Source organism: Salvia splendens, chromosome 8 (assembly GCF_004379255.2).
Source record: "Salvia splendens isolate huo1 chromosome 8, SspV2, whole genome shotgun sequence".
Taxonomy (NCBI): Eukaryota; Viridiplantae; Streptophyta; class Magnoliopsida; order Lamiales; family Lamiaceae; genus Salvia; species Salvia splendens.
In genome coordinates, this window is record NC_056039.1 from 21063792 (window position 1) to 21089207 (window position 25416).

Here is a 25416-nt window from a genome sequence, read left to right on the forward strand (position 1 = left end):
CATATATCAGCACGTCTCCCCTTCTAGAAAGTTGTCCTTGATAACAGAATGCTGCGCACCATACAGCTCATAGCCTCGCGTGTCCTTCTTCTGACATCCAGTGGTCCCCTCCTTAACTGCTTGATTACTCCCCTTGATCAACTTCCCCCGAAATATGGCCTTTTTTGTCTATTGTACTCGCTTGATCAGTTTGGTCTTGTTTCTTTGGTCAAGCGACATTCCTGCACATTTAACACTTGCTTTGCGCGATAAACCGATCAAGTAGAGTACAATTTACCCTTAAACTGATGCATGAAATGAGCCTTATCAAACTGCTCACACTTAAAACATACTTGTCCTCAAGTAAAAGAAAACGAAAATCTAACATCCCAAAATTTTTTTGCGACTTTTGTTTTAATATGGATGTCGAGTGGAAAATTTTCTTTTATGAAATTATTCGTTCCTATGTGATTGAGTTGATTATGTGAAATAATTGTCATGAGCGATGTGGATTGAAATGTTATATACATTATATTTTACAATGTGGGGAATTAATTAAATGAGATCATGCATTTTGTTCTAGCCAAATTCATTGGGAATTTTCGGCCCCTTCAATTATTGGAAATATTTTCTTCTTGGATTTAATTGATTGTTTTGGGATATTTATCCAAATTAAATCCAAATCAAATTATCCCTAAATTGTGCTACATGAAATTCGAACTCTAACCTATTATTTTTGTGAGTTTTGAATATTCTCTATTTTAATTAGGAGGATGAATTAGTTTCTTTGATTTAATTGGTACCTTGTTGATTTCCTTTAGCTATTTTAAATCTAATTAAATCTTGCCACATTTTATTCCCTCACCCCAATTAAATTAAGAGTTGAATTATTTCCTTGTGGCTAATTAAGCCAATTTTCGCCCCCTATTTGTAGAGGAGAATATATTTGTTTCCTATTTTGTGGAATTCCTTTTATTCAATTAAATACCAAATTAATACCAAGTCAAATTAATTGGGGATGTGAATATTTTCCTTCTATTGTGTCTCCATCCCACACATTTTTTTGGCTTAATTTCCTTGTGGAAATTTATTTAATTGTTGCCTATTTTATGAGAGTCTTTTCCTATAAAGAAATTACCAAATTTAAATCCTATTTTATTTAATTGAGGATTTAAATAATTTCCTTGTGCACACCATCAAAATTTTCGCCCCCTCCCTTATTATTTCCTAGTTGGAGATTTAATTTATTTTGTTCCCTTGTTTATGTAATATTCATTGTTTTATTTCCTAAATTGTGAATCTACTCCTCTCCAAGTAAATACCAAATAAATTCCTTATTGAATTTCTAGCCATAATTTTTGAAAACATGCCTTCCTTTTAATTGTGAGATTTTATTTATTGGCCTCTATTTTATTCCTCCACAATAAATTAATTAATTCATTTATGGGATTAAATCTAGAACTATTTAATCACCTAAACTCAACCCTAGCCCCCATTCTCCTTCAAATTTTCATCCACCTCCATCCTCTCCCACTCTCCACACGCCACTCTCCTCTCCCTCTCTTCATCCTCTCCAAAATACCTTCCAATCCTTGTTCTTGCATCCATTGGAGTTTGATTTTCAAGAGTTCCCGACGAATCGTTTCGATCTTTGCTTCAACCGTTTGGTTTTCGATTCAAGAAGGTATAATTGAATCTTTTCCCTCATCTTCACCATTGAAAACCTTGTTCTTGATTCCTTCATGCATATAGTGAATGTAGGAATCTTAGTTCGCATAATTAATTGGTGGGAATTTGTGTTTGTATGAGAACAATTGTGAATATGCGATTTTGATTGAATATGTGTGAAGTTTGAATGAATCATTGGTGAATGATGTGTGATTATATGAGAACGTGATTGTGAGAACCTTTTTAAGCATGATTGTGTGTTGGAAGCATGAAAAAAATTGTGTTTGGATGAATGGGGAAGAAACCCTAATTTCGAAATTGTGAAGCCTGAAAACTGTGGTGTTCGGACAGTGGATTCCAATGTGTGTTTGACCAACCAAACGATCAAAGTTTGACACGAAATTTTAACTGAGTAAACGTCAAGGTGTTTTCTGTTTTGTGTGTGAATTTCAGCCCCTTTTGACGAAAGATGAAATTTTAATAAATTTTTGAAGTTGAATGTGCAATTCTGCCAGAAACTTGTATTCTCGGCCAGAAAGTTTAGTTTTCTATTTGACTGACTAAATGGCCTCCTTTTGATGTAAATTTTTTTAACTAGATGGAATTTGAAGTGTCTTCTGAGTTGTGTGAAAATTTCAGCCTCATTGGACATCGGATGAATTTTTGGTGAATTTTTCAATTGAACTGCACAGTGCTGCCAGAATTTTTGTGTTCTGACCAGAGAGTTGCATTATTGTTTTGACTAACCAAATGACGTGATTGTGGTGTAAAGTTTTAACTGGATGAACTTGAATGTGTCTACTGTGTGGTGACCAAATTTTAGCTTCATATGAGGTCGGATGGATGCTTGGTGATTTTTACAAACCCGACTTCCTTATGCTCCTTCATAGAACAAATAGTAAATTTCTGCTTCGATCATTCTGTGATTCGGGCAAGCATCTAATAATCCCTTGTATCGTGACCAATATTGACTCAGAGATTCATCGTACTCCTGCTTACACTCCACGATTTCCTTCTTGAGGGCGTTTGTCTTGTTTGAAGGGAAAAAATAATCCAGAAACTCCAACTTGAAATCTCTCCATGTACGGATGGAATCCTGAGGCAGCCTCAGCAGCCATGTGTTAGCATCTCCCTTCAGGGCGAATGGAATTACGCGTAGGCGATAATCTTCCTCCGTTGCATCGTTGGGTCTTTTCTGAATACTGCACAGCTTACTAAACTCATTTAGGAACTCATATGGACACTCGTTCCTACGCCCGGAGAACGTCGGTAGAATACCTAGCGCATTTGTCTTAATATCGATGGACCTCTGACGCTGATTCATGACTATAGCCTGGGCTGGCTCACCATCTAGATGGGCAGTGAGCGAACCGATCTCAGGATCTAAATCGACTACCTGCGCCATGTCTCCGATCTTGTTCTCTTTTGTATCTGTTTCTGAAGACGACTTGGGATCCTCCCTTCTTGATGAACTCCAATCCTCGTCACTTCCTGAACCAAACGGAAATGGATCTCCCGTAGATAATCCCGATCTGGTGGTGATCGTAGATGCCGTCTCCTTGACTTGCCAAGTAAATCGTTCCTCCACCCAATGAGTTACCCAAGTGTCCAAACCGTGAGCCTCTGCTCATAAACTGAAATTAAAGAAAAAAAAGAAAAATCAAAACTATATACGCCAAAATCTCTAAACACAATCATAAACTACGCCATCCATCCCCGGCAACGACGCCATTTGAAAGCTTGATTTTGTAGAATATGTGTGTGCTTTCGTGCTAGGTCAAGCCTCTCATGCCCAGAGAATCCGCTAGATCACAAGGTCTAGGAACTCAGAGGATCCTGGGAGTCTCGGTCGTCGGACACACAAATTCCGCGTTCAAAACCCTCAACCCTCTTTACTATGAATTAGTACAGGGAAGTAGGGATCGATCCCACGAAGATGGATGCGTAAGAAGGCATTCAAGAGATTCTAGAAACGGGTTTGGCTGTTGCCACGCAATTTTGGGTTGAGAAAATTTTAACTAGGCTGGGGAAATGAAAACTAACACTAGACCTAGGAAACTGTAAACATCATGCGGGCATGGAACATCATCTTAACTTCAATAACTCAAACGAACTTCCTCGACCTAGTAATATCAACTAGACCTCCAACAGGTGAAGACACCCTCAAACCCAATCAACATATCTACAAACACGCCCGCATAAAGTGCATTCGAAAAGCTCAACCTCACCCTTTCCTCCAAGTCTAGTATCAAGAATGCGAAAACTGATCAAGCAGTCTTACTTGGATATGAACTGATTTCAAAACTGTAGCATCACTGAAAGTGTCTTAAGCAGAAAGGCTGCAGAATTTTTCAAGGAAAGAAAAACATCATTTCTGGCTCGACTCTGTTGGATCTCATCACCAATTTGCAAAAATTAGTTTGAAGAAAATAAGGCAAGGTCTAAGTTCCATTGAACTTATCATGTTCATTCTGGGAATTAAGGTCTCAGATAAACTCATAAAGATTGAGACTTTACTTCTGATGAGAGTTCGAAAGAATATGAGATAGGTCTTGAAAACAGGTTGAAACTAGATTAAGTCTCAGATTCTATAGTAGGCTGCCAAATAAGATATTTAAATTGTCAAATCAAATTTGCAAAAATTCGGCATCAATGAATGATGGTTCAAACATGTCATTACATGAGATGGTCAATCGTGGGAGGATTTAGGAGTATAGACAAATGTCATAAAGTAGCATTGGTCATGGTTCCACGAAAATCATAATATGGAATAATAAAATCACATCAATGGATTCATAAGTTTGTGAAAGGCAACCAAGGTCAAAGGAACTTTAAAAAGAATCAAGTGGATTAAATTCGTTAAGGCAAGGTACAAAATATAGGCCTTAATTTCGTTTTTTAGAAAGAAGAGTTCCACTATGGAAATGATACATATAGGGGAACTGAACCAAAAAGACTTTCACTCTATGAGAAAGAACTTGACACAAACATGGTTACAAAATGAAAAGTTGAACAAAAGTTGAAAGAAGAAAATCCCATAGAAAACATGTCTGCGAAACGTGCCTATATTGAAGGACATGACTGCAAGCAGCCTTAGGTATGAAGTTCAATAGCAAAGGCTCACAAAGTCAAAATATTGTTCGTATAAATAATAAGTCAAAGAAGGCTACAATCAATCAAAGTGTCCAAAGTTATGAAGGCAACACCACTTTCCAAGAATTGAAAGTGAGTTATGACTCAATGGAGGAAAAGAAATAATATGCATCACGTGCAAAGAATATATGAAGATATGGCTTTCGCCTACTGTTATTAGTTGTAATAAAACGATGAATCTCAACTTGGAATCTACTGTTTCGTAGAACGATGTTACAATATTAGGCCTCAAAAGGATGAACGAGAGAGTGTGACCTTCGTAGCTAGCTTGAACGATTTTAAATCAACAGTACTTACTTGGATTCTAAGTTCTGTCACGACCGCCCATACTAGGGGTACTATAAACGAGGAGATCATGACCACGGGAAAGCAATAAAGACAACATTTAAGGACGACAGTTCATAAGAAAGACTCAATTAGCTTAAAAGAACAATATTTTAGTTCATTAAAAGTTAAACAACGAGTTTTTAGCTTAAAGAAACTTAATGTCATAAATTCAATATCAATTAGTGCAAAGACTTAAAGCAAACGATTTTTCAAAGGAAGCGGCGGGGAAAAATAAATATCAAAATCCAATTAACCTCCAAAGGAACAATTGTTTTACTTTACGAAATCCCATTTTAGAGTAACGAAGTAAACAACGGATTAACGTCTAAAAGGATTTGACATGCCCAAAAAATAGTACAAAATAAAGAACTCTTGGGGCATAGATAAAAAAAATATAGCAGGGGAAATAAGGTTTCAAAGAGAGTCAAGGATGATGCCTATGTATGAAGACAAAACGCATCCAAAATTTCCTAGGCCGACTCAACATCCACCGCAACATCCCGCTCAACCTGCACATAGGGAAAACACAAGCAGGGCTGAGTACTTGTTGTACTCAATGGGATCATGCCGAAAACATTTTATATATAGTTATGTCATCTATACCAGTGATCTCGAGTTTTACATGTAGTTAAGAAATATCACGAGAACACAAAAATATTTCATAGACTGGCCAGTCAAATAATCTCCCCACTTTCTCAACAATCCATCAATCACAATCATCATTCCATGTGCGACGAAAGTGTGGCCACACTATTCTCCCACGAGACCAGCCGACTAGCAAGGACGACTAAACAGTGATGCTCATCCGTTAGTTCATGAGCATCTTGCCTTAATTCCCAGAATGAACATGATAAGTTCAATGGAACTTAGACCTTGCCTTATTTTCTTCAAACTAATTTTTGCAAATTGGTGATGAGATCCAACAGAGTCGAGCCAGAAATGTTGTTTTTGTTTCCTTGATAAATTCTGCAGCCTTTCTGCTTAAGACACTTTCAGTGATGCTACAATTTTGAAATCAGTTCATATCCAAGTAAGACTGCTTGGTCAATTTTCGCATTCTTGATACTAGACTTGGAGGAAAGGGTGAGGTTGAGCTTTTCGAATGCACTTTATGCGGGCATGTTTGTAGATATGTTGATTGGGTTTGAGGGTGTCTTCACCTGTTGGAGGTCTGGGTTATATTGCACAAACTTGCACGAACGTAGAGTTTATGTTAGGAGAATTAGGAGTAGTGGCCCAACTTTTGCACGTTATGCCTTTGGAGAACGTAGACATAATTTTGGGAATGGATTGGCTTACCGAGAACCACGCAACGATTCACTATAAAGAGAGACAGATTTCTTTTCAAGCCCCGGGCAAAGAGCCGACTATCTTGTATGGGATTTCCATGAACCGACGAACCTCCATAATCTCTGCTTTACAAGAAACCACGATGATCAGAAAGGGCGTCCGGCGTATATTGTGTACTTGAATGGAAAGGAGAAGAAAGACTTGAGACGATGGAAGACGTGGCAGTAGTACGAGACTTTCTCGACGTGCTCCCCGAAACTTTCCAGGACCGCCACCCGACAGACAATTAGAGTTCACTATTGATTTGGAGACACCATCTCTATGGAGTGAGATGCGAGATATATACGGATCACAAGAGTCTCAAGTATTTCTTCGAGCAGAAGGAGCTAAACATGCGACAGCGACGTTGGTTAGAGATCGTGAAAGATTATGACTGTGGTATACACTATCATCCGAGCAAGGCGAACGTAGTAGCCGATGCTTTGAGTAGGAAGAACCAACCGCAATTGGCTTATTTCTTAACGCAAGAGGAGGCGTTGATTCGTGAATTCGACAGAATAAAATTGGAAATAGTAAAAGCACCCGAGACAGTAGGAGGAAAAATATCGACGCTAGTGATTGAGTCAGATTTGAGAACCAAGCTCATAGAAGCCCAACGACGTGATGAGAAGTTGGAAGAACTACGTGTGAAGGTGAGAGCCGAGAAACTTGATCATTATCGTGAGGAGGCAGACAATGCTTTGACATTCGATGGAAGATTGTGTGTGCCGAGGGATGAGGAGCTAAAAGATGAGATTTTGAGTGAAGCACACGACACACCTTACACTGCTCACCCTGGAAGCACGAAGATGTATCAAGATTTGAAACAACGTTTTTGGTGGAATGGAATGAAAGGGGACGTAGCATCGTATGTGGAACGATGTCTAGCATGTCAACAAGTGAAGGCCTTACACCATCAGCCATATGGGAAATTGCAACCACTTGAAATTCCCGATGGAAGTGGGAGCATCTAGCCATGGACTTCGTGACGGGTTTACCAATGTCACAAAAGGGCAACACTGCGATTTGGGTGATCATCGATCGACTTACTAAAAGCGCACACTTTTTACCAATTAGAATCACTTATGGAGCGGACAAGTTAGCTAAGCTCTACGTGAGTGAGACTGTACGTTTGCTTGGGGTGACAAAGACCATTGTGTCCGACCGCGATACGAAGTTCACGTCAAATTTTTGGATGAGTTTGCAACGGGAACTGGGCACGCAATTGAACTTAAGCATTGCTTATCACCCGCAATCGGACGGACGGGCAGTCAGAGAGGACGATTCAAACGCTTGAGGACATGCTGCAAGCCGTTGTCCTAGATCGAGGGGAAAGTTGGGAAACTGTTCTACCGTTGGTTGAATTCGCCTACAACAATAGCTATCAAGCGACGAACGATATGGAGCCGTATGAAGCCTTGTATGGCAGGAAGTGTCAATCCCTGCTCTATTGGGATAAAGTTGGTGAGAGGAAGATGTTAGGACTCGACGCCATAAAGGAAATGACCGAAATTGTGCATCAAATCCGTGCAAGGATCAAGGAAGCTCAAGATAGGTAGAAGTCGTATGCTGACGTGCGCCAAACAGAGATCAAATTCGATGTTGGTGACAAAGTATTCTTGAAAGTATCCCCGACTAAAGGAGTTGTGAGGTTTGGAGTGAAGGGCAAGCTGAAATCGCGTTTTGTAGGGCCGTACGAGATCATCGATGAAGTAGGTCCTGTAACGTACCGTTTGGCGTTATCTCCCAGTTTTGGGAATGTGCACAACGTGTTCCATGTGTCGCAGTTGCGCAAGTACGTGTTCGACCCCAAGCATGTGATTCATCAAGAGGAAGTGATCCTGACCCCCGACATGAGCTATGAGGAGAGGCCCGAGGCAATCCTAGATCGGAAGCTGCAAGAGTTGCGAAACAAGTCGATAGCATCCGTGAAGGTGTTATGGACACAGCATGGCTCCGAGGAAGCCACGTGGGAATTAGAGGATAGAATGAAAGAAAAGTACCCCGAGTTGTTTATGAGAGACGATAAAATTTCGAGACAAATTTCTATTAAGAGAGGAAGGATGTAACAACCCAAAAATGTTTTGCGACTTTTGTTTTAATATAGATGTCGAGTGAAAAATTTTCTTTTATGAAATTATTCGTTCCTATGTGATTGAGTTTATTATGTGAAATAATTTTCATGAGCGATGTGGAATGAAATGTTATATACATTATATTTCACAATGTGGGGAATTAATTAAATGAGATCATGCATTTTGTTCTAGCCAAATTCATTGGGAATTTTCGGCCCCTTCAATTATTGGAAATATTTTCTTCTTGGATTTAATTGATTGTTTTGGGATATTTATCCAATTTAAATCCAAATCAAATTATCACTAAATTGTGCTACATGAAATTCGAACTCTAACCTATTATTTTTGTGAGTTTCGAATATTCTTCATTTTAATTAGGAGGATGAATTAGTTTCTTTGATTTAATTGGTACCTTGTTGATTTCCTTTAGCTATTTTAAATCCAATTAAATCTTGCCACATTTTATTCCCTCACCCCAATTAAATTAAGAGTTGAATTATTTTCTTGTGGCTAATTAAGCCAATTTTCGCCCCCCAATTTGTAGAGAAGAATATATTTGTTTCCTATTTTGTGAAATTTCTTTTATTCAATTAAATACCAAATTAATACCTAAGTCAAATTAATTGGGGATGTGAATATTTTCCATCTATTGTGTCTCCATCCCACACATTTTTTTTGGCTTAATTTCCTTGTGGAAATTTATTTAATTGTTGCCTATTTTATGAGAGTCTTTTCCTATAAAGAAATTACCAAATTTAAATCCTATTTTATTTAATTGAGGATTTAAATAATTTCCTTGTGCACACCATCAAAATTTTCACCCCCTCCCTCATTATTTCCTACTTGGAGATTTAATTTATTTTGTTCCCTGGTTTATGGAATATTCATTGTTTTATTTCCTAAACTGTGAATCTACTCCTCTCCAAGTAAATACCAAATAAATTCCGTATTGAATTTCTAGCCATAATTTTTGAAAACTTGCATTCCTTTTAATTGTGGGATTTTATTTATTGGCCTCTATTTTATTCCTCCACAATAAATTAATTAATTCATTTATGGGATTAATCCTAGGACTATTTAATCACCTAAACTAAACCTTAGCCCCCATTCTCCTTCAAATTTTCGTCCACCTCCATCCTCTCCCTCTCTCCACACGCCACTCTCCTCTCCCTCTCTTCATCCTCTCCAAAATACCTTCCAATCCTTGTTCTTGCATCCATTGGAGTTTGATTTTCAAGAGTTCCCGACGAATCGTATCAATCTTGGCTTCAACCGTTTGGTTTTCGATTCAAGAAGGTATAATTGAATCTTTTCCCTCATCTTCACCATTGAAAACCTTGTTCTTGATTCCTTCATGCATATAGTGAGTGTAGGAATCTTAGATCGCATAATTAATTGGTGGGAATTTGTGTTTGTATGAGAACAATTGTGAATAAGCGATTTTGATTGAATATGTGTGAAGTTTGAATGAATCATTGGTGAATGATGTGTGATTATACGAGAACGTGATTGTGAGAACCTTTTTAAGCATGGTTGTGTGTTGGAAGCATGAAAAAAATTGTGTTTGGATGAATGGGGAAGAAACCCTAATTTCGAAATTGTGAAGCCTGAAAACTGTGGTGTTCGGAAAGTGGATTCCGACGTGTGTTTGACCAACCAAACGATCGAATTTTGACACAAAATTGTAACTGAGTAAACGTCAAGGTGTTTTCTGTTTTGTGTGTGAATTTCAGCCCTTTTTGACTAAAGATGAAATTTTAATAAATTTTTGAAGTTGACTGCGCAATTCTGCCAGAAACTTGTATTCTCGACCAGAAAGTTTAGTTTTCTATTTGACCGAATTAATGGCCTCCTTTTGATGTGATTTTTTTAACTAGATGGAATTTGAAGTGTCTTCTGAGTTGTGTAAAAATTTCAGCCTCATTGGACATCGAATGAATTTTTGGTGAATTTTTCAATTGAACTACACAGTGCTGCCAGAATTTTTGTGTTCCGACCAGAGAGTTGCATTATAGTTTTGACTGATCAAATGACGTGATTGTGGTATAAAGTTTTAACTGGATGAACTTGATTGTGTCTACTGTGTGGTGACCAAATTTTAGCCTTATCAAACTGCTCACACATAAAACATACTTGTCCTCAAGTATAAAGAAAAAGAAAAGAAAAAGATAAGACAAATTTCAGGCATGGTTTACTCATTTCAAGAAAGTAAAAGAAAACGAAAACAAGACTCGAAACAAAAACACATATTCACATGTATGCATTAGACCGAATAAATTTCCAACAATCATACCCGAGGTCGAGGTCAATCCATTCGCTAGCAGCTTATGTTTCTTCTCTTTTGCGTTTGCTTGATCAAGGTGTCAGTTTGTCAAGATTGATCAATTTAAACCACTGTTGGATTCACTCAGTCACTCATTTCTCACTAGAGATGTTATGACTGTTCACTCGGTATTGCCACAATTTTAATACCTTGAATCGGATTGCACAAGATAGTTCCTTAAGGTCTTTGTTTCGGGTGTAATGGGGCTTAAGGGTAGTGGTGTATCATGGTAGGGTCCTAGGGATTCTAAGTTTTAAAGATAGAAATTGTAAAAGGAGAAACACATGAGTCAAGAGCCCTAAGAATTGAACTATTTATTTCGCCACTAGATATCTTACGTGGTCAAGTGGCGACTTCTAGCCTTGAATTTTTGGCTTAATTTTCTAACTTTCGACTTGCTGGGTCAGGTTACAAATTTGTCCTGCCCTTTTTCTCAAACTTTTCTCAATATATATTATTATTATTATTAATTTTTTTTGCTTGATCAACCCGATTATCTAACTTGATCAACCCGGCTACCATTTATTTCGACTATTTATTGATATCCCCATTTTCCTTTGAAATTGACTCATCTTTCTGACCCCTTTTCCTCACGTGTTTATAAAAAGTATATGGATGTAGGTCTTGGTTATCAAAAAAGGGTAAAAGTGTATGGGCTCAACTTGGCTAACTAAGCGGTGCCTTGCTTGACGAGGCGGGTTCGTGGAACGAAGGAAGAGAAACGGCTCAAATGGCTAGGTCCTAGTGCCTTTAGTCCTTATTACCTATGCATATTTCATCTCAATATTAAAAGTCAGTCTCTCGTAAAATTTTTTCTTTTGTAAAAATAGTAGAAAGTGTTCTACTTTGGCTTATAACTCACATATAGAGAGGCTTCACAGTAAGTTAAAATTTGAGCTTTTGGCGAGGTTTTTATGAACGACAAGTGCGAATTCGGACCAAGTTATATGGAAAGATAACTGAACCGGTTGGATCAGTTAGCAAATGTCGTTGCCACTTGATCAAGTCGATCTCGCTTTCGCTCGTTTACCCACCAAAGTAATTTATAACTCCCAATTTTGCACTACTTTAATAGTAAAGCGGCAAGTTCGGGGTCGATTCCACAGAGAAATTGGTGTATCAAGTGTGTGAATAGTGAACAAGGGTTGGCTGCTGCCACGCTTTAACTTGGGAATTTTTTAACTACTGATTTTACTCTAGACAGAATTAAACTGGCTAATTTGAACAAGGTAAATTTAACTACTGGATCACGAAACTGTAACTAAAGCAGTAAATGCGAAGATGAAAATGAAAACAACTTCGATTAAACTAGAACAATACATCGTGAATTTTAAACTAAGCTAACACTCTGGAATTACGAAAGCAAGTAAAACCGAGAAGAGCCTTGGCGGGAAAGTAAGACTACACCGACAGATAACAAGTATTCTGCAGCGCTTCTTCAGTCGCCCATTCTAATTAAACATTACTTTATCTAAGCTAAACTAAGCTATTCTAGAGAACTGAACTAAGCTAGAGAACTAAGCTAAACTAGACGGAAAGTAAAGGATCAGATGTTTTTTTCATGTGGTGGCACATTCTCTATTTATAGGCTCGGCACGACATCCAGCTGGATAACGATCTTGGCAGGGAATATTCACTCATGCTGAGAGTGAGCGACTCATTGATTGCTACGTGCTCTTCTTCTAGAATGACGACACTTTTCAGTAACAAATTCGTGATTCAGCTCCGTCCTTGCGTCTCATATATCAGCACGTGTCCCCTTCTAGAATGGTGTCCTTGATAACAGAATGCTGCGCACCATCCAGCTCATAGCCTCGAGTGTCCTTCTTCTGACATCCAGTGGTCCCCTCCTTAACTGCTTGATTACTCCCCTTGATCAACTTCTCCCGAAATTTGGCCTTTTTCACCTATTGTTCTTGCTTGATCAGTTTGGTCTTGTTGCTTTGGTCAAGTGGCATTCCTGCACTTTTAATACTTGCTTTGCGCGATAAACCGATCAAGTAGAGTACATTTTACCCTTAAACTAATGCATGAAATGAGCCTTATCAAACTGCTCACACTTAAAACATACTTGTCCTCAAGTATAAAGAAAAAGAAAAGAAAAAGATAAGACAAATTTCAAGCATGGTTTACTCATTTCAAGAAAGTAAAAGAAAACGAAAACAAGACTCGAAACAAAAACACATATTCACATGTATGCATTAGACCGAATAAATTTCCAACAATCATACCCGAGGTCGAGGTCAATCCATTCGCCAACAGCTTATGTTTCTTCTCTTTTGCGTTTGCTTAATCAAGGTGTCAGTTTGTCAAGATTGATTAATTTAAACCACTGTTGGATTCACTCGGTCACTCATTTCTCACTAGAGATGTTAGGACTGTTCACTCGGTATTGCCATAATTTTAATACCTCGAATCGGATTGCACAAGATAGTTCCTTAAGGTCTTTGTTTCGGGTGTAATGAGGCTTAAGGGTAGTGGTGTATCAAGGTAGGGTCCTAGGGGTTCTAAGTTTTAAAGATAGAAACTGTAAAAGGAGAAACACACGAGTCAAGAGCCGAAAGATATGAACTATTTATTTCGCCACTAGATATCTTACGTGGTCAAGTGGCGACTTCTAGCCTTGAATTTTTGGCTTAATTTTCTAACTTCCGACTTGCTGGGTCAGGTTACAAATTTTTCCTGCCCTTTTTCTCAAACATTTCTCAATGTATATATATTTTATTTTATTTATTTATTTTTTTGCTTGATCAACCCGATTATCTAACTTGATCAACCCGGCTACCCTTTATTTTGACTATTTATTGATATCCCCCTTTTTCTTTGAAATTGACTCATCTTTCTGACCCCTTTCCCTCATGTGTTTATAAAAAGTATATGGATGTAGGTCTTGGTTATCAAAAAAGGGTAAAAGTGTATGGGCTCAACTTGGCTAACTAAGGGGTGCCTTGCTTGACGAGGCGGGTTCGTGGAACGAAGGAAGAGAAACGACTCAAATGGCTAGGTCCTAGTGCCTTTAGTCTCTACTACTTGTGCAATTTTCATCTTAATATTAAAAGTCAGCCTCTCGTAAAAAAATTTCTTTTGTAAAAATAGTAGAAAGTGTTCTGCTTTGGCTTATAACTCACATTTAGAGAGGCTTCACTGTAAGTTAAAATTTGAGCATTTCCATCATACTTACGTCGTACAAACTGATCAAGTTTTTGCAATTAAGTTTCTACGTGTAAGCATACTGAGTCCTTTTTCTAACTCTTCCCAAAGTAATCAAGTCTTCCATTTATCCAAATTCATGCATATTGCCTATTTATTACTAACTGATATTTTGTATTTTAAAAATTTTGACATGTACGATTTTTATTTTCTGGAACTAACCCTCCCCCCTCCCACTGCATATGAACTTGTCCTCGAGGGACTGGATGCAGTGAAAAAAGGGTTAGGCACAGGCAGCGGCATAACAACAAACAAGAGAAACTTCTCACACTTAGACCGGACACTGGGCTAAGTGTGAGAAGTGCCAACAATCAATCATGCCAACAAAAAAGAAACAACAAAAACTAAAACATGTATAGGAAAACAACAAGGAAAGCAAAACATGCATGTATACTTCTCACACTTAGACCCAACACAGGTCTAAGTGTGATGTGGAGTGGAGTATCAGTTATACATACCATAAACAAATTAAAAAGTTTTGAGATTAAAAAAAAGTTGAGATCGGGGGGGTTGTACTTAGGATTTCCTGGGGGGTTGACTTGGAGATGCAGAGGGTGGCCTGGAGGATGATGGATGCCGGATTGGAGGAGAGCGTGTAGAGGGAGGTGGTGGTCGCATAGCAAGGGTCAGTTGGCGGATAGCCTCCAGAATCCTAGCTTGAGCAACCAGTTAGGCGTGGGAGTTCTCCACCAGCTGCGTAAGCATCTGCTCTATGCGGAGCCTCCATTCGTTGTTCTTTTGCGAAGCCTCCTCTGGGTGTGTTACTGGCATCATTTCCAACCTTTGCCTCTGCGGCCTTGCTGGGTTCGCCAGGCGATCAGCCGGCCTCCTTCTTTTCTCGCGTCTGGCCTCCTGTAGTTCTTTCTGCCGGGTCTCGTGCTGCTCTATCTGCTTCTCCTTCCGAGCCTTTGAGTTGAAGTGAAGTCCCCCATCGCGCAGCTGTTCAAGTACCTGAATTCTTAAAAAGAAATCAATGTTAAACAATTCTGGCTTTGGGCAGCGGCTAGGAAGCTCCACACCCTCCTGGAATTCCAGGGTCCAATTTCGCCTTAGGTAGGCTCCGAGAAGGTGGCAGATGTAGAGGTGGCGGGCAGGGCAATTGGAAATCTGACTTATCGAGTGAGCAATCCAGTAGCCCAGGTGCACCCTCCTTTACTCTTTCATGCTCCACATAAAGTAGAGCTCAGCCAGAGTAATGATTGCCAATGTATTGGCTTGGCGAAGGAGATTGCAGGCTAGGTAGACTTGGGCAAGGCGGAGGGACGGATCAGCAATATGGTCCCCTCTGGACTTAGAAGCTTTTAACTCGGGGGCACGTCCGTTGCACAAGGCCTGCCAGACCGCCTGCTGATCAAAATCCGACCTCCTTTGAGGAAGGCCAATGTCCCGCCCGAACCATTCTCCACTAGCGATCAGAAAACTCATTCAGGCTCATCTCCTGCTGATGCCTGAACACCCGGAAGGAGACGCTTCTGGCCTCCTAGTTTGTACTCCCTGTAAACCGGAAGAACGTGAAAAATTCCTTAGCCAGGTTCTTTGGCACGAAGGTCTCCTTAATCTCCAGCATCCAGTCAAAACCAATTCCAGTAATGTACTGGGTAAACTTCTCCTCAACCCGGATAGTTGCCAGGGCTGGCTGGTGGAGTTTCTTGCCGGCCTTCAGCCGTTTTGTGGGCATCTCCCTCTGGTGGATCTCCTCGTTCCACTTGGGATTGTCAAATATCAGCATCTGATTGAGGAGATTCGTGGTCAATACCACAGTTTGTTTGGAATAGTCGGCGGCGGGGGGTGGTGCAGGTCTTCCTTGTTGCATGCGGGATGTCCGGGCCCACCAGATCTCTCTCCCCTCTGTATCACTGCCCTCGTCTCCTTCTTGCGGATGGGCAGGTTGGTCTGCATTAGAAATTTCAATGCCCCTGGTTACTGGGCGCATCCTTTTTGGGGAAGGCAAAATAGTCCCCTTCCCTCTCCTCTTCCTTTCAGCCTTCTGACGGCTGTCCTCAATTGCCTCGGCCTCTTGGTTTATCACCCCAACGGCTCCTTGGTTTTTCGGCTCCTCCGGCTCATCCAATATCGACCGCACTACGCGGGGTCTCTCCACCTGCTCCTTCCCCGCTCTCTGTATGGTGGCCACCCCGGCCTCCACCTCCTCTATCAACCATTTGATCTCCATTCTGCGCGTCTGACGGCGCAACGGCTCTTCCTCCCTATCCGTGATTGATTCATCTTCTGCATGTGTAATGAAGTTCCATTCCGCCTTCCTTTGTTGAAGTATTTTGTTGGGAGGAGGCAGAAGGTCCTCCGTAGAATCATCGTCAATATTTACAACCTCGATCAGTTGTGTCGGTCCTAGGAGAGTAGGGTAGTTGGAGCCTCCGCCACTTGGTGGTGTCGGAGTGTTGGGAGTAGTCGTACCCTCTGCATGCGGTTGTGCCGGCACGGCCTCTGTTTCGGCGACTGAAGTGGCGGCCGGCTGCGCCCTTTCTTCATCAGAATCGTCTCCGCTATATTGTACTAGGGGAAACCCGGGTGTAGGCGTAGGGGTGTGACGGAGGGTCGGTGTTTGGGAAGAGGATGGAGGGTTTTGGGGAGGATTTTGGGGTGTGGAAGTTGTGGCTCGGTCCCTTGACAGGGAAATCCCCAGTCGGGCTTTAATGGTGGCGTAAATGGTCGAAATATCCGTATCAGAGGGCATGCTCGGAAGGATCCTATCTAGGCACCTGATAGCTTCTTCGTCCACCTCGGGAGGCGGAGCGGCGCTTGTTTGTGGTGGAGGCGGGGAGGATGGGCTAGGGTTTTCTATTTGGGCTTGGGAGGAGGCTTCTTGGTTATCACTATCGGCACGGGCACTGGAAGATGATGATGGAGTTGGGATTTTTTCGATCAGCATTTTTACTGATAATGTGGGTAGGTCTTGGTAGAGAAGACGATGTTTTGGAGAGAGAGTTTTGAACTTTGGAAGAATTCTTGACGGGAGCAAAAAGAATGTACTGTAGGCGGCTTGGGTGAAAGTGGCATACGGATCTGAAATCTTCCTTTTATAATGATATCGTGCCTGTTGGGATTCTCTACTATTGAGATCCATGTGGCTTTTCACGTACAGGCGTGCCTTTTCAGAGTGCCAGCTGGCTTACCTTCCTCGATACGCTTCGTCTCTCTCTCTAGGGCGTCCCTTCATGTGGCAGTTGGCGTCGTCTGACACCATTCCAATGACTGCACACGTCCTTTCATCACCTGCCCCTGATCAACTCAATCACTGTAATACCCATTAAATTCAAATTGCACTGATCAAGTGGACAAGTAATTTTGGATAAAAACCCAAATAGTTCCACTTGATCAGTTTCCTTCCTTCCGTCTCACTTTTAATTAACTAAGAAAATAAAACTCTCACACGAAAAACTATTTACACTAACTACTAAGGACTTGATCCGGTTCTTTTAGGATGTCACTTGATAAGTTTAATTGATTAGAATTTGTTGCTTGATCAAGCAGACTACCCATGATTACCCGATCATTCCTTCTACTTGGTCACTGGTTGAGATTGGGCAGGATCAGTGGAATTTCTTCCACCATACCCGCCTTGGACTTGTCTTTGTAGGGATCAACCCTATTACTCTTGAACACGAAGGAAAACGAAATTTCTGTTAAGAGGAGAAGGATGTAACACCCCGAAAATTTGTGACTTATTTTATTTTATTGATGTGGATGAATGAACTTGTGGATGATTTGTTGGTGAATGCTATGTGAATATATGAGAACATGATTGTGAGATCTTTTTGATGCATGATTATTTGTTGGAAGCATGAATATATGTGTTTGGATGAATGTTAGATAAACCCTAATTCGAATTTGTGAAGCATGAAAACTGTGGTGTTTGGACAGTAGGTTCCGACGAGTGTTTGGCCGACCAAACAATCATATTTTGGCACGAATTTTTAACTGAGTGAAACTTGGGATGTCTTCTGTGTTGTGTATAAATTTCAGCCTCTTTTGACGAAAGATGAATTTTTAATGAATTTTTAAAGTTAACTGCGCAGTTTTGTCAGACATTGTATTCTCGTCCAGTGAGTTTCGTTTTTTGATTTAACCGACCTAAAGATTTGATTTTGATGTGGAATTTTAATTGGATATTCTTTGATCTGTCTACTGTATTGTGGTAAAATTTCAGCCCCAATGGAGGTCGGATGGATTTTTAATGATTTTTACAAAAACGACCGCGCAGTTTTGCCAGATTTCTGTCATGTTAAAATAATACTTGTTATCAAGTTTTGAGTGAATAAATGATACATGTGTGAGTAAGAAACGTATCCTATGATGTGGCTATGTGTTACACGTTGATGTATGCTTGAGTGTTCGTTTCATTTTTGTTGATGAACGTTTGGGGATGGGCAATCTAAGAAAACGATGAAAGGAACGATAGGGCATGCATGAGTAGTGTGTTGATAGAAAACTGATTGTGTTGTATTATGTGGTTATAATGTACTGTAGGCGGCTTGGGTGAAAGTGGCATACGGATCTGAAATCTTCCTTTTATAATGATATCGTGCCTGTTGGGATTCTCTACTATTGAGATCCATGTGGCTCTTCACGTACAGGCGTGCCTTTTCAGAGTGCCAGCTGGCTTACCTTCCTCGATACGCTTCGTCTCTCTCTCTAGGGCGTCCCTTCATGTGGCAGTTGGCGTCGTCTGACACCATTCCAATGACTGCACACGTCCTTTCATCACCTGCCCCTGATCAACTCAATCACTGTAATACCCATTAAATTCAAATTGCACTGATCAAGTGGACAAGTAATTTTGGATAAAAACCCAAATAGTTCCACTTGATCAGTTTCCTTCCTTCCGTCTCACTTTTAATTAACTAAGAAAATAAAACTCTCACACGAAAAACTATTTACACTAACTACTAAGGACTTGATCCGGTTCTTTTAGGATGTCACTTGATAAGTTTAATTGATTAGAATTTGTTGCTTGATCAAGCAGACTACCCATGATTACCCGATCATTCCTTCTACTTGGTCACTGGTTGAGATTGGGCAGGATCAGTGGAATTTCTTCCACCATACCCGCCTTGGACTTGTCTTTGTAGGGATCAACCCTATTACTCTTCAACACGAAGGAAAACGAAATTTCTGTTAAGAGGAGAAGGATGTAACACCCCGAAAATTTGTGACTTATTTTATTTTATTGATGTGGATGAATGAACTTGTGGATGATTTGTTGGTGAATGCTATGTGAATATATGAGAACATGATTGTGAGATCTTTTTGATGCATGATTATTTGTTGGAAGCATGAATATATGTGTTTGGATGAATGTTAGATAAACCCTAATTCGAATTTGTGAAGCATGAAAACTGTGGTGTTTGGACAGTAGGTTCCGACGAGTGTTTGGCCGACCAAACAATCATATTTTGGCACGAATTTTTAACTGAGTGAAACTTGGGATGTCTTCTGTGTTGTGTATAAATTTCAGCCTCTTTTGACGAAAGATGAATTTTTAATGAATTTTTAAAGTTAACTGCGCAGTTTTGTCAGACATTGTATTCTCGTCCAGTGAGTTTCGTTTTTTGATTTAACCGACCTAAAGATTTGATTTTGATGTGGAATTTTAATTGGATATTCTTTGATCTGTCTACTGTATTGTGGTAAAATTTCAGCCCCAATGGAGGTCGGATGGATTTTTAATGATTTTTACAAAAACGACCGCGCAGTTTTGCCAGATTTCTGTCATGTTAAAATAATACTTGTTATCAAGTTTTGAGTGAATAAATGATACATGTGTGAGTAAGAAACGTATCCTATGATGTGGCTATGTGTTACACGTTGATGTATGCTTGAGTGTTCGTTTCATTTTTGTTGATGAACGTTTGGGGATGGGCAATCTAAGAAAACGATGAAAGGAACGATAGGGCATGCATGAGTAGTGTGTTGATAGAAAACTGATTGTGTTGTATTATGTGGTTATAATGTTGATAAGGGTTGTTGTGCGTACGTGGGTAAGAAGAGCAAGGATTTCAATAAAGTTGTGAACCGTGTTTGTAAGCAATCGAGGTGAGCTTTCTTTAACTAAACTCTTTTATTTTTCCAAAGTATGATTGTGGAGCTATAAGGGTGGTTTAAAGTGTTATGTCATGCCGTGATTGTTTTGATGTTGAGATTGTTGCCTGATGCCTAGTTCGTTTGAGCTTGCTCCGTTAGGCTATATGGCTATGTTGAGATTGTGCTTGATGCCTAGTCTGTGAGTTTGCTCCATTAGGCTACAGGGCTATGATAAACGAATTCGGGTCTGAGTAGGGCCGCAAACCCTATCAGGCTGTGTACACAGAGGGGATCGTGAGCCGTCCTTGCTAGTCGGCCGGTCTCGTGGGAGAATAGTGTGGCCACACTTTCGTCGCACTATGGTAAGAGGATGTGAATGATTGATTGATTGATGAGAAAGTGGAGAGATTGTTTTATCTGGCTAGACTATGAAAATGTTTTTGTGTTCTCGATGATATTTCTTAACTACGTGTAAAACTCGAGTTCACTGGTATGGATGACATAACTGTTATAAAATGTTTTCGGCATGAGCCCATTGAGTACAACAAGTACTCAGCCCTGCATTTATTTTTAAAATTTTGCAGGTTGAGCGGGATGTTGCGATGGATGTTGAGTGAGCTTTAGGAATTACTGGATGCGTCGTGTCTTCATACATGGGCGTCATCCTATGACTCTCCTTCGATACTTGTTTTTCCGCTGCCTTGTTTCGAATCGTTCTTGATAAAGTCTTTCATTTTTCCCCACACTACGTTACGACATTATTTACCTTGAGACATTAATTCGTTGTTTAACTATTCGATAGACCAAAATATTTCTTTTTGAAGTTAATTGGGTTTTCATATTCAACCTCGTCTTTTATTTTGTCTTTCATTGCGTCCCCTTTTCTTCCCCGCTCCTTAGTCCCTCCCCTCGTCACGTTTTCCCCGTCTTCACTATCCTTAGTAAGGGCGGTCGTGACAAAGTGGTATCAGAGCTTCGTTCTTTCGCTCTGGTCCGAGAGTCTTCTTTCACCTTAAGTCTAGATTAAAAGTGTCACGAAGGCTCAACATCTGACGCATCACGCTCAACCAAAAGAATGTGAGGTATGTTTTAAGTTATTGGAAGAATATGAAATTGATGACGATTTGATAAGGATGTTTTGGCAAGAGTATACATGTGTGAATATGATAATGTGATGGTATGATTACGTGGAACATGAGCATGATTGGCATGATGTCCTAGGTATGTGTTATGTGTTAAAGTACCCCGAATTATTTATGTGAGACGACCAAATTTCGGGACGAAATTTCTGTTAAGAGGAGAAGGATGTAACACCCCGAAAATTTGTGACTTATTTTATGTTATTGATGTGGATCAATGAACTTGTGGATGATTTGTTGGTGAATGCTATGTGAATATATGAGAACATGATTGTGAGATCTTTTTGAAGCATGATTATTTGTTGGAAGCATGAATATATGTGTTTGGATGAATGTTAGATAAACCCTAATTCGAATTTGTGAAGCATGAAAACTGTGGTGTTCGGACAGTAGGTTCCGACGAGTGTTTGGCCGACCAAACGATCTTATTTTGGAACAAATTTTTAACTGAGTGAAATTTGAGATGTCTTCTGTGTTGTGTATAAATTTCAGCCTCTTTTGATGAAAGATGGATATTTATTGAATTTTTAAAATTAACTGCGCAGTTATGTCAGACATTGTATTCTCGTCCAGTGAGTTTCATTTTTTAATTTGACCGACCTAAAGATGTGATTTTGATGTGAAATTTTAATTGTATATTCTTTGATGTGTCTACTGTATTGTGGTAAAATTTCAGCCCCAACGGAGGTCGAATGGATTTTTAATGTTTTTTACAAAAACGACCGCGCAGTTCTGCCAGATTTCAGTAATGTTAAAATAATACTTGTTGTCAAGTTTTGAGTGAATAAATGATACATTTGTGAGTAAGAAATGTATCCTATGATGTGGCTATGTGTTGGACGTTGATGTATGCTTGAGTGTTCGTTTCGTTTTTGTTGATGAACATTTGGGGATGAGCAATCTAAGAAAACGATGAAAGGAACGATAGGGCATGCATGAGTAATGTGTTGATAGAAAACTGATTGTGTTGTATTATGTGGTTATAATGTTGATAAGGGTTGTTGTGCGTACGTGGGTACGAAGAGCAAGGATTTCAATAAAGTTGTGAACCGTGTTTGTAAGCAATCGAGGTGGCTTTCTTTAACTAAACTCTTTTATTTTTCCAAAGTATGATTGTGGAGCTATAAGGGTGGTTTAAAGTGTTATATCATGCCGTGATTGTTTTGATGTTGAGATTGTTGCCTGATGCCTAGTTCGTTTGAGCTTGCTCCCTTAGGCTATAGGGCTATGTTGAGATTGTGCTTGATGCCTAGTTTGTGAGTTCGCTCCATTAGGCTCCATCGTCCCATGGCGTGACAATAGTCTTTCGAGGGTAACTGACGATGTAGGTAGAGATAATAGTTGCTTCGTAGGTGAGGGATTTTCCTTCAGCATTCCTTTCAACGGGGCTGCTTGGTCAGGTGGTTTTTCTACCCCTTCCAGTCGAGTGATCTCTTCTGACTCAGCTGGTTGTGGCGGTTTATAGAAATCTATAATTGCCTTTTCGATGGCTTGATCATCCATTTCCCCAGTCATCGTTACATCAAACCATTCAGTTGCTTCCCTCTTAAGTTGTTCATCTTCAGTGGAACCAGAGGGTGGTTCTTTGAAGGGTTCATTTTCTAGATACTTTTGTTCTCGAGGACTGATAGCATCTACTGATTGAATGCTCTCGCTGTCCTATGGCTTCCTCACAGCTTTATCAATTTCGAATGTAAGCTGTTCTCCATTAAAACCCAGCTTCATCGTCCCATGGCGGTCTTCAAGGAGTACCAATATCTCCTAAAGATGGTAACAAGATAATTTGCACATATCTTCCTCCTGATATGGTGCGATCTTCTCCAACACTCCCCCTCAAGTTAAGTAACGGGATTCTCGATACTCAACTTGCACAATACTTCTCGAAACTGTTTTGAATTCACCGCCTTGGTCAAAATATCTGCTAGTTGATCCTCGGACTTGACAAATGGTATCTCAACTATTCTTGCCTCGATATTCTCCTTGATGAAATGCCGGTCTACTTCCACATGTTTTGTTCGATCATGCTGGACTGGGTTTTTCAGATATGCTAATGGCCGCCTTGTTGTCACAAAATAACTTGCACGTCTGAGACGAGTAAAGACTTAACTCCTTCATAAGTCTCCTTAGCCATAGTAGTTCTGTCAACCCACTCTTTATTCCGCGAAACTCTGCTTCCGCGCTAGATAGTGCTACCACCTTCTGCTTCTTGCTCCTCCATGTCACAAGATTCCCTCCGACGAAGGTAAAGTACCCCGCGGTTGATCTCCTATCATTTGGGTTTCCAGCCCCATCCGCATCAGTAAACCCATTTATCTCCAAGTGTCCATGTTTCTCGAACAGAAGTCCATGGTCAACTGTTCCCTTTAAGTACCTAACAATCCTTACAGCCGCATGTATGCATAAACTGACTTACTACTCCCACTGCGTAGGCAATATCCGACCTAGTGTGAGATAAGTATATCAACTTCCCGACTAACCTTTGATATCTTCCTCTGTCAGCAAGCTTCACCTCTTTCTTCATTTGTCGCCCGTGGTTCTGAACCATCGGAGTATCTGCAGGTTTACAGTGCAGCATCCCGATTTCAGCTTAAAGGTCGAGTATGTACTTCCTCTGATTGATGAATATCCCTTTCTTGGACCTCAACACTTCTATCCCCAAGAAGTATTTTAGTGGTCCTAGATCCTTCATCTCAAACTCACTAAACAAGTTTCTTCTGAGCTCCGTCATTTCTTCAGTATCATCTCCAGTGATAATCATGTCATCCACATAAATAATCAAACACGTGATCTTGCCTTCTCTTTTCTTGATAAACAGTGTGTTGTCTGAATTGCTCTGTTTGTACCCATACTTTTTCATCACCTCCGTGAACCGTCCAAACCACGCCCTTGGAGATTGTTTCAACCCGTACAACGTCTTCTTCAGTTGACATACCTCTCCCGTTTGGAACTCATCAGTGCCCCCATCTCCGTGACCATAGCATCCCTTCAATGCTTATGTTTCATTGCTTCCTCCACCGATTGTGGAATTTCTTTTTCTTTATACAATGCGGCTTCAAATGCTCTGGCCATCTTGGCCAGATTCCCTTGCACGAAGTTCGCTACTCCGTATCTGCTCTTCTTCCCAATCTTTTCAGGAGAGTACCATTTTGGTGGGACTCCTCTTGTAGTTCGATTAGGAAGAATGTACCTCCCAGTGTCACTATCAACCGTGTTATCCTCCTCGGGAACATCTGTACTCATATGGTGGTTAGGGGAAACTGTATTTTCATCAGGATCAAGAATTACCTCGGATATCATTTGAGGAGGATCTGGGGGCGGATGAGATGACTCTGGTGGCGAGACCTGCTCGGCGGTAGTGACAACTGGTTCTGTTAGATCCTCAATAGAAGGATTTGGAAGTGGCACCACCCAACTTAGGTAGTCGGATGAACTGCCTGGATCACTCTCCCCCTGACTATCAAGGTGGGTGTGGTAAAAGAATTCGGTTTCTAAGAAATTACAATTCATTGTGGTAATGATCTTTTTTGTGTGGGGATCGAAGCATCGGTATCCTTTCTGGTTCATTCCATACCCGACGAAGACACACTTGGTTGCACATGGTGATAGTTTGGTTCTCTCGTGTTTAGGGATATGAACATAGACAGTGCAGCTAAAAACTTTGGGTGGAAGGTTCAGGTGTTGGGGAATTTTGGTCATTTTGGATAGCATATCAAGTGGAGTTCTCTTGTTGAGGATTTTGTAGGTAAACGGTTCATGAGGTACACGGCTGTGGCTATGGCTTCTGGCCAGAAATGTTTGGGTACTTTGGATTCGATCATGAGAGCCCGGGTAATTTCTAGAATTGTCCTATTCTTCCTTTCTGCTACCCCATTTTGTTCAGGTGTATAGACACAAGATGTTTGGTGGATCATTCATTTCTCTTTACAAAACTGGGTCATAGAACTATTAACAAACTCCCTCCCATTGTCTGACCTAATGGTTTTTATGGTGGTATGAAACTGTGTTTGGACCAATTTGAAGAACAAGATAAATTTTTCTACGACTTCAGACTTATGTTTCAAGAAATATATACAAGTCATTCGAGTACAGTCATCAACAAAAATCACAAAGTAACGAAAAATACCACCAACAACTGGAGCAGGGCCCCACACATCAGCATGTATCAAGGAAA